At 46.4% G+C, this 13,476-nt stretch overlaps 1 protein-coding gene across 1 annotated transcript in view; it reads left to right on the forward strand.

Annotated features, from left to right (window-relative positions):
• NRXN2 (neurexin 2) overlaps positions 1 to 13,476 on the forward strand; it is a 253,526-nt gene that overhangs the window by 12,392 nt on the left and 227,658 nt on the right. The window lies entirely within an intron of this gene.

A 13,476-nucleotide genomic window follows, 5' to 3' on the forward strand; every position in this document is an offset into this window, starting at 1 on the left:
CTTCCTTCCTTCCTTCCTTCCTTCCTTCCTTCCTTCCTTCCTTCCTTCCTTCCTTCCTCCCTCCCTCCCTCCCTCCCTCCCTCTCTCTCTCCCTCCCTCTCTCCCTCTCATTCTTTTCCTTTATTTCCAGTTATTTTCTTTCTTTCCTCCCCCCTGCTTCTCTCCAAATACCCTTCTTTCCTCCCTCCCTCCCATTCTTTTCCTTCCTTTCCTCCCTCCACAGATTGTTTAACTGCGCTACATAATGGCATTTCAGAAATGTGCATAAATCATGCACAAGTTGGATTGCAGAAACTGGAGCTTTAGGGAAAAAATCAGACCAATCAGAGTTTTTATTTATTCTCAGTTTAGTGTTTTATTTCTGTAAGTATTGTGCCGGATATTTGCATAACTGCTTGGAAATGGATACATGGGAAGCGGTATAAACAATGCCAAATGAATGACTGAAGAAGGACGGTGTTGGGCCAATGCACTGAAGATAGTTTCCGTATAAAATTGGAGACCTTGGAGGCCATCCAATCCAGCCCTCAGCTTAATGCAACATCCGCATAATATTCACCTGAAATATGAGTGGATCAATCAGACAGATGCTTTAGTCCATGAGAGAGAACAAAAATGGAAAGACAGTCTGCACATGCTCAGGAACCCTTTGGTTCCTCTCTCTTTTTTCTTTTTTCTTTTTTATGGGCAGGCCAATGGTTATAATAAGTGGAAATTAAATTAAGCTCCTGGAATTCTCTTGAGTGCAGACACATTTGAATGGGAAAAGCTGCAGTGCTTTTGATGCTGCCTGATCCATCCTCCCCCAAGGGGCTGGGCTGAAGTGGTAGCAAAATGCCATAAATAAAGTTAAATCAGAGCAAATCAACTCATTTCCTAATGAGGCCTTGCCTGGGAAGGGATTCCAACTGCTTGGCTAGCGTTTAAACTGGTGGAAACCAGACAATATCTGCACAGCTAGACCCCAACTTACAACCATTGGTTTAGTGACCATTTGAAGTTATAATGGTGCTGAGCACTGGTCCTCACACTTACGACTGTTACAGCATCTCCATGCTTATATGATCAAAATTTGAGTGCTTGGCAACTGACTTGCATTTATGACGGTTGCACAGTGTCCCGGGGGGTCACGTGATCCCCTTTTGTGGCCTTCTGACAAGCAAAGTCAACGGGGGAAGCCAGATTCACTTAAACTTCAGTAGTCCTCAACTTACGAAGACAATGGAGCCCAACATTTCCACTGCTAAGTGAGACATTTGTTAAGTGAGTTTTGCCGCAGTTGTTAAGTAAATCACTGCCGTTGATAAGTTAGTCACACGGTTGTTAAGTGAATCCAGCTTCCCCCGATGACTTTGCTTGTCAGCCGGTCGCAAAAGGGGATCGCGTGATTCCGGGACACTGCAACCATCATAAGTATGAGTCAGTTGCCAAGTGTCTGAATTTTGATCACGTGACCCTGGGGATGCCGCAATGGCTCTAAGTGTGAAAAACAATAATAAGTTACTTATTTCAGTGCGGTTGTAGCTTTGACTGGTCACTAAATTAACTGTTGTAAGTCAAGGAGTACCTTATATTCTCAAATGCTCTGTGCACAAACTTAAAAAAAAATGGAAGCAGGGAAAGGAAAACATCTGAGAAATTCCAGGGCAAAATCCATTAATAATACAGCAGCTTTTTCTGTTGACACAGTGCCTCCAAATGCTTAAGTTCTGTTATCTGCATTACTAAGTCTCATCTTCACCACAACCCGGTAAGGTAGGCCAATTTCCTCCCACCCTCCCATTGTTGATGAGACTGAAAAAGAGCAGCTTGTCCAGGCTTGCCGTGTGGCCAGCTTTGTGCAGACTGAGGTTAACCAAAGTCGACAACTGTGTTTGCATCCACATAAAACACAGTTCACGCAACCTGTGAAGACATCTGTTACTGCAAGAGGCTGAACCCCAATTAAGTCCAATCCCATCCAAAGCTCCTAAAGGAGTGGGTTTTACTTTCTTCTTTGATGGGGGTGGTGGTGTAAGGTTCAGACTCAGTTTTTAGCCCAAGGAAAATTGTGTTCTAAGGAGAAACTTCCTGACAGTTAGAACAATTAACCAGTGGAACAACCTGCCTCCAGAAGCGGTGAATGCTCCGACACTGGAAGTTTTCAAGAAGAGACTGGACAGCCATTTGTCCGAAATGGTGTAGGGTCTCCTGCCTGAGCAGGGGGTTGGACTCGATGACCTCCAAGGTCCCTTCCAACTTTTATTATTATTATTATTATTATTATTATTATTATTATTATTATTATTATTATTATTATTATTATTATTACTACTACTACTACTACTACTACTACTACTATTATTATTATTATTATTATTATTATTATTATTACATGGTGATCCCTGGTAACCTTAATTCAACAGTTAGCTCTTGATCAAACCATCGCTGGCACCCCAACAGAGAACAGCTGATTGTGAGGATTGCTTGGCCCAGCATGCCAAGATGAGGCTGGACGGCCATTTGTCCGAAATGGTATAGGGTTTCCTGCCTGAGGAGGGGGTTGGACTAGATGACCTCCAAGGTCCCTTCCAACTTCTATTATTATTATTATTATTATTATTATTATTATTATTATTATTATTATTATTATTATTATTATTATTATTATTATTATTATTATTATTATTATTATTATTATATCCCACCTGTTTTGCTGGATTATCAGTTATTCTAACCTTAATTTTCTTTTCTCTCTCTCGCTCATTCCCTCCATTTGTGCGTCCTTGCAGAAGAGCTCACGATGGAAGGTGAGTAGACTTTATTTGAGGTTTCTTTGGAAGTGTTATTTTGTGTGTGGGGAGACAGGGGGGGTTTGTGACGATGCCAAAGATTGTGGGGAATTGTGGAGGCTTTTCCTCCCCCTTGAAAATAGGGGTTTGTGTGTAAGTGTGTTGTTTCACATCTTCTCCCACTTTGGATTCACTCTCTATGCGGTGGTCTCTGGGCATGGGGAAGGAGGTGAGTCTGTGAATTATTTCCCTTCTGTTATTTGCATTGGAGGAAAATCCCTTTCCAGTGAGAATTTGCTTTTCATCCTTCATTGGACAGCCTTGATTCTGCGCAGTGCTTTCCATAATGTTCCTTCTACTCTCCGACCAAACTACAGTACTTCCAGCCCTCCTGACCTCAGACTGGGAATATTGCACATTAATTAAGAATCATGAATTTAAGGTACATTGGTAACACATTGCATTGTAGTAAAGAAAAGATCCTCCTATTTCTGATTACTGTTATTTTGCCCTCCGCTGCACGGGATCTGTTCCGCCTCTCGCCTTTCCCAACTTTGCCCTTCAGATTGTAAGCTCTTTGGGGCAGGGGATTTTTGCCCTTCGGTCCTGCAAAGTACTGTCCAGATTAGCTATCTCACAGTAGCAACTGTGAGAGGGATCTCGGAGTCCTAGATAGGAGCCAGCCGTGTGCTGCAGCTGCCAAAAAAGCCAACACAGTGCTAGGCTGCATTAAGAGAGGGATAGAATCAAGATCAGGTGAAGTGTTAATACCGCTTTACAAGGCCTTGGTAAGGCCACACTTGGAATACTGCATCCAGTTTTGGTCACCACGATGTAAAAAAGATGTTGAGACTCTGGAAAGAGTGCAGAGAAGAGCAACAAAGATGATTGGGGGCCTGGAGGCTAAAACACATAAGGAACGGTTGCTGGAATTGGGGATGTCTAGTTTAATGAAGAGAAGGACGAGGGGGGACAGGATAGCAGCCTTCCAGTATCTCAGGGGCTGCCCCAAAGAAGAGGGAGTCAAGCTCTTCTCCAAAGCACCTGAAGGCAGGACAAGAAGCAACGGATGGAAACTAATCAAGGAGAGAAGCAACCTAGAACTAAGGAGAAACTTCCTGACAGTGAGAACAAGTAACCAGTGGAACAACCTGCCTCCAGAAGTGGTGAATGCTCCAACACTGGAAGTTTTTAAGAAGAGACTGGACAGCCATTTGTCCGAAACGGTATAGGGTTTCCTGCCTGAGCAGGGGGTTGGACTAGATGACCTCCAAGGTCCCTTCCAACTTTATTATTATTATTATTATTATTATTATTATTATTATTATTATTATTATTAATAATAATAATAATAATTATTATTATTATTAACAGGAGCAGCAAAAGGAGTAGCAATAATAATAATAATAATAATAATAATAATAATAGCGTTCCCTTGGGTGTGGTGTTCCTTTGGAATCTGCAATACAGGTAAGTCCGCGACTTACAACAGTTCATTTAGCGACTTTGAAGTTACAACAAAACTGAAAAAGTGACTTAGGACCAGTACTCACACTTACGTCCACTGCAGCATCCCTAAGGCCATGGGCAACCAGCCTGTGTTCATGATGGCTGCAGTGTCTTTGGGGGTCACGAGATTGTCCTTTGTGACCTTCCCAGACAGCCACCAACAAGGGAAGTCAATGGGGGAAGCTGGATTCACTGAATAATACGTCCCTAAACGAATTGTTGGGGCCGTTTTCTCTAACATTTTAGTCTGTGTTGAGTCCATTGAAGGTGGAACGGGCTGTTTCCTACCTTGCCTACCTTTGCACATTCCTGGGTGAAGCTGATTGGTGGATTCTTTCGTTTTAAGTCCGTAACGGAGTTTTCCTTTGAAAATACTCCCCAGTCACTGTCATCCCTTCAGAAGGCGAGATCTGGGGAAAAACCCGCAAACGGGATAGTTAAGCCAGCAATATCCTCCTCCTACCAAAGTCATCATCTCCACGAAGCCTGGCCAGCTGGTACAGTTAGTGCCCGTCTCAAGGTCTTCTCCAACTTTCGTTTCTCTGTAACCGTCTCTCTCATAAGGGGGACACTTTCCTTTCTCAAGATGGTAGAGTAGGAGAGGGAAAGTAGAAAGCGAACGTTGTCCCCAGCAAAAGCGTTCTCCCCCTCCCCCCAGCAGAACGGCACTCCCCAAAAGTAGAATAACTATGCAGGAGAAACAATGAGGATTTGGGGACCTGACTTAACTAACCAAGGAGAGAAGCAACCTGGAACTGAGAAGAAATTTCCCGACAGCAAATTAACCAGTGGAACGGCTTCCCTCCAGTAGTTGTGGCTGCTCCATCACTGGAGGCTTTTAAGAAGAGACTGTCCAGAATAGTAGAGAGTCTCCTGCTTGTGCTGGGGTTGGACTAGAAGACCTCCAAGGTTCCTCCTAACTCTGTTATTCTGTAAAGCAGGGGTCCCCAACCCCTGGTCCGTGGGCCAGTAAACGGGGCTGCGGCATGCCAACAACCGGTCCATGCAAAGAAGCAAAGGCCCATCCACAGGATGCAGGACGCACACAAAACCACACACACTCCAGTCCACGGAAAAACCTCTCTCCATGGAACCGGTCCCTCTGGTTCAGAGGGGACCTCTGCTGCAAAGGAAATTCTGGTCCCAGTTGTAGTTGTAACTTGAGGACTAAGGAGCACGGCGACTCAAGTGGTTGGAAGGCTCAGCAGGAGATTGGCAAGCCCACGTTCGAGGTGCGAGAGCTGCCATGGGCAGGATTGAGCTTTCATCCTTCACTCCAGCTCCTTCCGGGCAGCCCCCAACTGGGCATCCCCAGGGCAACAATGATGTCACCAGCTAACTTTTCATCCCGGAAGCGTTTCGGTGCTTCTGACAGGAGAGCAAAGAATTTGAGGACCACCTGCACATGCAGTACCCCTAATCCTCAACTTACAACCCCAGTTGAACCCAAAATGTATGCAGCTAGGTGAGACATTTGCTAAGTGAGATTTGCCCCATTTTACGGCTTTTCTTGCACTATTCGTTAAGTCACAGGTGTCAAAACTCGCCGTGTCACGTGACGTGTCATGATGTATCGTGACTTTTTTTGCATTGCCGGAGCTGGGATGGGTGCGGACTCCGTACGATGCAACCGGCCCACAGGCTGACAGTTTGACATCCCTGCATTGAGTGAATCACTGCAGTTGTTAAGTGAATCTGGCTTCCCCATTGACTTTGCTTGTTAGAAGGTCACAAAAGGGGATCACGTAACCCCGGGATACACTGTGACCGTCATAAATATGATGAACCCGTTGTGAAGCATCTGAATTTTGATCCCGCAACCGTGGGGGGATGCTGCAAAGGTTGTAGGTGTGAAATATGGTCCTCACTCACTTTTTTCAGTGCTGTTGTAACTTCGAATGGTCACTAAGCGAACTGTTGTAATTTGAGGACTGCCTGGAGTTTGAACAGAATATGGATTGGAAACTTCAGAATTAACAATCGTGGTCCTACGAAGCAAAAGGGAACTCTAGAGCAGTGGTGGCGAACCTATGGCACGCGTGCCAGAGGCGGCACTCAGAGCCCTCTCTGTGGGCACGCACGCCATGCCCCGGAGATGGCAACCATCCCTCTTCAACCAGCCACCCACTAACTTGCCAAGGTCCTATGTGGCTGGATGGATATCAGCACCCATGCGCTCGCTGGCCTCTGTGTGCGGGGGCCAATGGTGTCAGGCAGCAGCCGCCCTGGCCCCTGCCTCGCCTTGCCCTGCGACATGGCACCCCCGCCCTGCCTCGCCTTCCCTCGCCTCACCCTGCAGGACGAGCCTCCTGCCCACCGCCCCACCTGCCAGAGACCCCCTGGATCTCCCCCAACCCTGCCCAGCCCCCACAGGCGTCCCTCCCCACGAGCAACATTGAGGTGATCACGCCCACCTTGGCCACACCCACCAGTCTGCCATGACCACAGCCATGCCCACCTGGCACCCGGCGATAAATAAGTGGGTTTTAGGTTGCAGTTTGAGCACTCGGTCTCTAAAAGATTCACCATCACTGTTCTAGAGCATTGATAGAACAGCTCCAAAGTAAAAGGAGGAAATGAACAGAGGTTTTTTGTTTGGAAGTCATATTTCTTGCCCCTCTGTGGGGTTTTCTTGCTAAATTCAATGACCAGCCAAATTCTGCACCCCGAAAGGCAGCCTGGGAGGAGTTCTGCACGGCTGCAGTTAGGGCCGAGCTAAATTTCATTGAAGTTTAATTAAACAAGGGATTTAATCCAGCCGAGTGATATAATGACTCACTACATATTGAGCAAGCTCCCCCCTGGGTCACAGTGAAGAGTTACAACTCATTGACAACTTTGGCAGTGGTTAAAAGGGCCAGGAGGAACTCTGAGGTTTGGTAGGGGATCTTCCCGATCCAAGTTTGCAAGCACGTCCTCCTTTATTTCTGAAAATCCCCAAATTTGCAGAGAGACACATAAAGGCCCTGGTGGGAGCAATTACCAGCTGCATGGATGAGACATTCTGTGAATGCAAATCCTCATTTTAGATCTGAGATGATAATTCTCCACCTGGTTAGCAGGATCGTCCTTGGTGTGGGCTGATTCACCACCCAGGCTGAATTTTGATTTTTTTTTTAAATTAAAAAAAATACAGGGGACATTGGCCTGCTGAATACAAAAGCATCTGGCTCCGTATTACCTTCATTCCCAAGAGTATTTCTGGGCTGTGTGTGGCCAAGTGGAGCCCATGGTCTTCCCACCTGTTCAGAAAAAAACCCCCATCCTAGCTAAGATGCCTGATAAAGAGCACTGTGGGCAAGCTAGAGAGAGTGATTGCATCTGTGTTTTACACTTTGTCTTCTGGTGGTGTGACGTGTTAGCCATTTTGTAAGAGCGCCCAGAGCGCACTCTCAAAATCCCATCTCTCCGATGGAAATTAGGTTCCTTTTTGCTTTTGATTCCTGGAATTGCAGATAAGAAAGAGAAGGTCACTACAAAGGATGGACAGAAGCCTAGAGAATAGTAGGAATAGATCACATTTCCTTAGAGAAGGATAGGAAGAATAGTGTTTCTCAACCTTGGCAGTTTGAAGTTGAGTGGTCTTCAACTCTCAGAATCCCCCATCCAGTAGGCTTCAAGAGGGGTGGGCTTCAACTCTCAGAACCCCCCATCCAGCAGGCTTCAAGAGGGGTGGGCATCAACTCCCAGAATTTTGGAAGTTGATGTCCACCCATCGTCAAGTTGCCCTGGCTGAGAAACACTGACTTTGAGGGATTTGCAAATTATTTTTTCCAGACCATCTGCCAGAATTTGCAAATGGGGCCAAGGCAAAGTATTGGGTCCAGGAGAGAAACTCAATTTGATTTCATTTACGTTGAATGCACATTCAATTATTAAAATGCCGTTGATATGATTACGGCCCGTGTCTTTTCATTTCTTCCCTTCAGTTCCATTAAAAATTGCAATTGGGTGGCACCTTAGATGTTGTTGTCACACACCACGCTTAACCGAGTCAGGAAAAGATTTGTGCAACACGCCAAGCTTGGGCAGAGGGGCTTAGTGTGTTGAGCAACATGTTTGGTGGGCAAACAGTTCCACGTTATTGTGCCAACTGAGAAAAATAGATGAATTCCATATCTAGTTTACATGTCTTTTGTGAACCCAGCCACTGAAGAACTCTGAATCTAGAGAAATGAAATCTGATATCCCAGTTTGCAATTTGGGTTCAGGATGGATCTGGAAATGTTGATTTAGATACATTTTGGTTCATGGAACAAAACATTAACTCCTTAAGGCGAACGCATTAAGTCAACTATAGCGCTGGATTTTTGCAAGAATCAGAATGGGTTAAAAATAAAAAAATCCTAAATCTTAAAAAAAATTAAGCATCCATTTAAAAACGTTCATGAAGTCAACATTCCTCCAATTTTGGGGAGGGATCTAATGTCATAGAATAGAAACAGTCCTCAACTTACGACCACAGATAAGCCCAACATTTATTTTGCCCCATTTTACGACCTTTCTTGTCAGAGTTGTTAAGTGAATCAGAGCAGTTGTTAAGTTAGTCACACGGTCGTTAAGCAAATCCGGCTTCCCCATTGCCTTTGCTTGTCAGAAGGTCGCAAAAGGGGATCCCATGATCCCAGGACACTGCAACCGTCATAAATACGAGTCAGTTGCCAAGTGTCTGAATTTTGATCAACTGATCTTGGGGATACTGCAACGGTCCTGAGTGTGAAAAATTGTCATAAGTCATTTTTTTTTCAATGCTGCTGTAACTTTGGTCACTAAATGAACTGATGTAAGTTGAAGGCTTACCTGTACTTCCCCATAAATGTTGATTAAAAAGTGGTAGCAAACAGTTGGCCCAGCTTTAATAAAAGCTCTGGAACGGTAGGCAAAAGCATCTAATGTGAAGCTTTATTTTATTTATTTGAGACAGCCTTCTCACCCCATGGTCAGGAGGATTTGGGAGAAGGTTTATATCTTAAAGTCGATAAAGGTACGACAATAAAATACCCCGAGGCATGAAAATGGCTCTAGGAAGCACGGGAAAGGTGATGCCCAACTGGTGGCGGATCTCCTTGCAAGGAAACGCAGCAGCCCGCTGTTCGTCTCTTTAATTTATTCCTGTGTTTGTCCTTTATGCATCTGCCAACATTGATTTGCAGGAATAAATACGTTTGTTAATATATTTACTGTGACGCCAGCAAAGCCACACCGCAGGGAGGAGAAATGTCTGGAAAGCCATTAATTCTTTTCACGTGGCTGAATAATGACCAGCTTTCCCCATTAAATGCTGACATCTACAGATAATGGGTGGAAAGGAGGGTGAATGGAAGCGGGATGTTCACTGGTGTTTCTCGTACGTTGGAAATGGCTGCATCCCCAGGCTTTTTTCCTACTCAGCAAGGAAGTAATCCATTTTGGATTTCTTTTTTTAACTGGGGCAGCCAGGCTGTGTTTCGGATACAGGTAGTCCACGACTTACGACAGTTTGTTTAGTGACCATTGGAAGTTAACTGTGGCACTGAAAAAGTGACTTATCACCGTTTTTCACACCTATGACCCTTGCACCTATGACCAGTGTCGGGCCGCGGCATGCCAGCAACCGATCCGCACAAGCAAAGCCCCATCCGTGGGATGCAGGCAGCACACAAAACCACGCACTTTCTCCACGGAACCGGGCCCTGGTGCCCAAAAGGTTGGGGACCTCTGCCTTAGTTGATCATTTTTGCTGAGATGTCTTCTTGTCGAATGACAAACAGAGCTTTGAAAATGTTCCTTTTTTCTCAGGCCTTAAAGACTGGCCAAGAGAAACCAAAAATTTCTTTCCCTCTTTTCATCTAGAGCTGTTTTGCTTTTTCTTCCTAATCCCCACCACAAACACTCACGTGCTTAACACCTTGTGGACCCCACCACGTTTTCTTCCGAATACATTTTTAAATACAAAATGCAGATTCATGTTTTCAGAGTACTATTTGCCAGCCCTTTGGGGAAAAGGGGAAAAATAATGTTATTAGAATTGTCAGGGGTTCCAAATCATTGTGTTCTCAAGGGCTGATGGGGACTTACCCAACCGATTTAAAACTTTAATTTGGAAAATCAATCCATTTGGAATCAATTAGGAAAATCAAATTAAAACGTTTGAAACACAGTGTGCCAGTTGGGCTTGGATTTCTGCATTCATTTGAAGCAAAAAAAAAACAAACCCCAACACAATTTCAAGTGTTGGAAATACAGTAATCCAAATTCATTTGGAGGCACTTAAAGTAATATTTCTGTCCTATAGGAATACGATAACTGTCTTCCAGTACTTGAGGGGCTGTCACAGAGAAGAGGGGATTGACTTATTCTCCAAAGGAAAAAAAATAATGGGTGGAAGTCTGTTAAAGAGAAATCCAACCTAGAAGTAAGGCGACATTTCCTGACAGTGGGAACAATTAATTAATGTAACAGCTTGCCTCCTGGAGTTGTGGGTGCTCCATTGCTGGAGGTTTTCAAGAAGAGACTGGACAGCCATTTGTCTGAGATGGCCTAGGGCAGTGATGGCAAACCTTTTAGAGACCGAGTGCCCAAACCGCAACCCAAAACCCACTTATTTATCGCAAAGAGCTGCATCAGCATTGTGGTGCCCTCAGCGGGGTGGGGGTGGCCCACTGGGTGGGCGTGGCTGAGGTGGTCACGGCAGACTGAGTGGGCATGGCCGGGGTGGGCATGGCCACCTTGATGTTGCTCGTGGGCAGGATTGGGGGAAATCCAGGGGGTCTCTGGTGGGTGGGGCAGTGGGCAGGAGGCTCGTCCTACAGGTTGAGGCAGGGGGTAGGGCAGGGGTGCCATTGCTGCAGGGCAAGGCGAGGCAGGGGCAGCTGCTGCCTGACACCATCAGCCCCCGCACACAGAGGCCAGCGAGCGCATGGGGGCTTGCTCTACCACCTCTACTCGAGCCTAATGGGCCTGTGTGAGCTGGCAGCGGCGGCAGCAGGCGTGCCCACAGAGAGGGCTCTGAGTGCCGCCTCTGGCACACGTGCCATAGGTTCGCCATCACTGGCATAGGGTCTCCTGCTTGATCAGGAGGTTGGACTAGAAGACCTCCAAGGTCCCTTCCAGCCTTATGACCAGACTCTGACTTTCTCGATTTGTTTTGTAAAGCTAGCTTGCTTTGGGGTTTTGTTCACATCCCTCTTGAGCTGAGTCTCCAAAAGGGAACATTTTAACACCGCACAGCAAGGTTTTTTCGCCTCTCCCCAAACCCCAGTAGCTTTCCCCAACTGGGGAGCTGCGTAAGGTCTTCAGTCTGTGTCTGAATGCATCAGAGCAAAAACTGGAAGGGGCCTCTGAGCTCCCCTCCTTGCTTACTGCCCTCCGTTGGCTGCTCAAACTCACAACCACGGTTTGTGCTGTAGGGAAGCACAAATTAGCAACAAAGTCAGTTGAAAGCCCTCTCCGCGGCGTCTTGCTCCACTCATCTTCAGGAAAAAAAAGCTTGTTCCAGAAAAAGAAGCAGCGAGCGCTTTAGATGTGCCTTCTATTGAATCAAACGCTCCCAAGGAGAGGGATGGGACTCTCCAGCCCAGCACTGCAAATCTATTGTTAGATCACCTATTGAATTCTCGGGCTGCAGAGACCCTTTCAGTTTTGGCGGTCTGGACGCTGGAATCATTTGAAGCGGGCTGCTTTGATTTCCCATTTCCGGATGGCTCCCGGGCCTGCCAATATTACCTCCCAACAAAATGGCTTTCAGCTCCAGGACCAGCAAAGTCAATAATTAGAGGATGCTCAACAAATATAAAATGCTTAAAATATTTATCGAGGCAGGGCGGTGAAAAAGAGCATAAGAAAACAAGAGTAACCACTTGCCTTTTGGTGGGTTTCCCAATACCAGTCTCAATGCGGGCTGTGAATCCTAGCCTTTCTTCATTTTCTCCAGCAGTGCTGCAATACAGGAAGTCCTCGACTTACGACTACAATTGAGCCCAACATTTTTCTTGCTAAGCGAGGCAGTTGAGTGAGTTTTGCCCCATCTCAGAAGGCCACCGTGGTTAAGTTAGTAACACCGTTGTTCGGTGAATATGGCTTGATTTTATTAGCAGATCACAAAACGTGATGTTTTATCTCCAGGACTGAATGAGAAGGCACTCTTGCTCTTCTCCTTCTTGTGAGCTTCCCAGAGGCGTCTCTTTGACCCCTGGGATGCCATGCAGATCCTCTGTTTCTCTGGCTCGCTGTTATGAGAGCAGAGCATCAACGCAGGATCCTGGCATCCATCTCCAAGAAAAATGACGCTGCTGCCTGGAGCAGAGAGCCGGAGATTAAAGTTGCCAATGGCCACGTCTGCATTCCATCACCTGGCGCTTATCGCCCAGACACTTTTTCCTTCCTTGTCGTGTTGATGTCATCTTGACTCCCTCATCATGACATCAGCCCACTGCCTTGTCCCTTGCAGTTAAAGCCAGTTTCAACCAGAGGCTGGAACCCGGCCCCACTGGGTGGGTGAGTGGGTGGGGGGTCTCCGTGCTGTGGATTTCCTCTCCCTCCACCCTCTCTTCTGGATGTGCCTGTTGCATCACCAAACGGGTTGAACTTCGACAGCTCAATTAGCCCCAGTGTGCAGCTGCTGCTTATCTGAACACAGGGCCCTTTGTGCACCTTTCACACAGCTGGGATGGTGGCATCGCAAGGGAGATCTCTGTCAATAGCCAGGAGCATTCCCACGCACATTTTAGGGTTCTTTATTGACTGAGTTAATACCAGGTGAAAAAGACCAAGTCCACATGTAAATGTTCTCTTAGGCCAGTGGTGGCGAACCTATGGCACGGGTGCCAGAGGCGGCACTCAGAGCCCTTTCTGTGGGCACGTGCGCCGTCGCCCCAGTCCTAGGCCTTCAGCTGGGTTTTATAAAATCTTTTTGCTTTAGGCCTCCACCACCGTGTGCAAAAAAAAAAAGGTTCAATCAATCAGTCAATTTCAACTTCTCGCGGGGGAAAAAAAAGATCTGGCAAAGTTGGAATTGATTGATTGAACTTTTTAGTCCCACCCAGTCTGCCGTTACCACCGCAGCCATGCCCACTCAATTGGCCACACCCACCCAATGGGCCACACCCACCCGGCACCCGACAATGAATAAGTGGGTTTTGGGTTGCCGTTTGGGCACTCGGTCTCTAAAAGGTTCGCCATCACTGAACTAGACCTACCCAATTCCAGCAGCCGTTCT

The sequence above is a fragment of the Protobothrops mucrosquamatus genome, unplaced genomic scaffold (assembly GCF_001527695.2).
Source record: "Protobothrops mucrosquamatus isolate PMUCROS unplaced genomic scaffold, P.Mucros_1.0 scaffold787, whole genome shotgun sequence".
NCBI lineage: Eukaryota > Metazoa > Chordata > Lepidosauria > Squamata > Viperidae > Protobothrops > Protobothrops mucrosquamatus.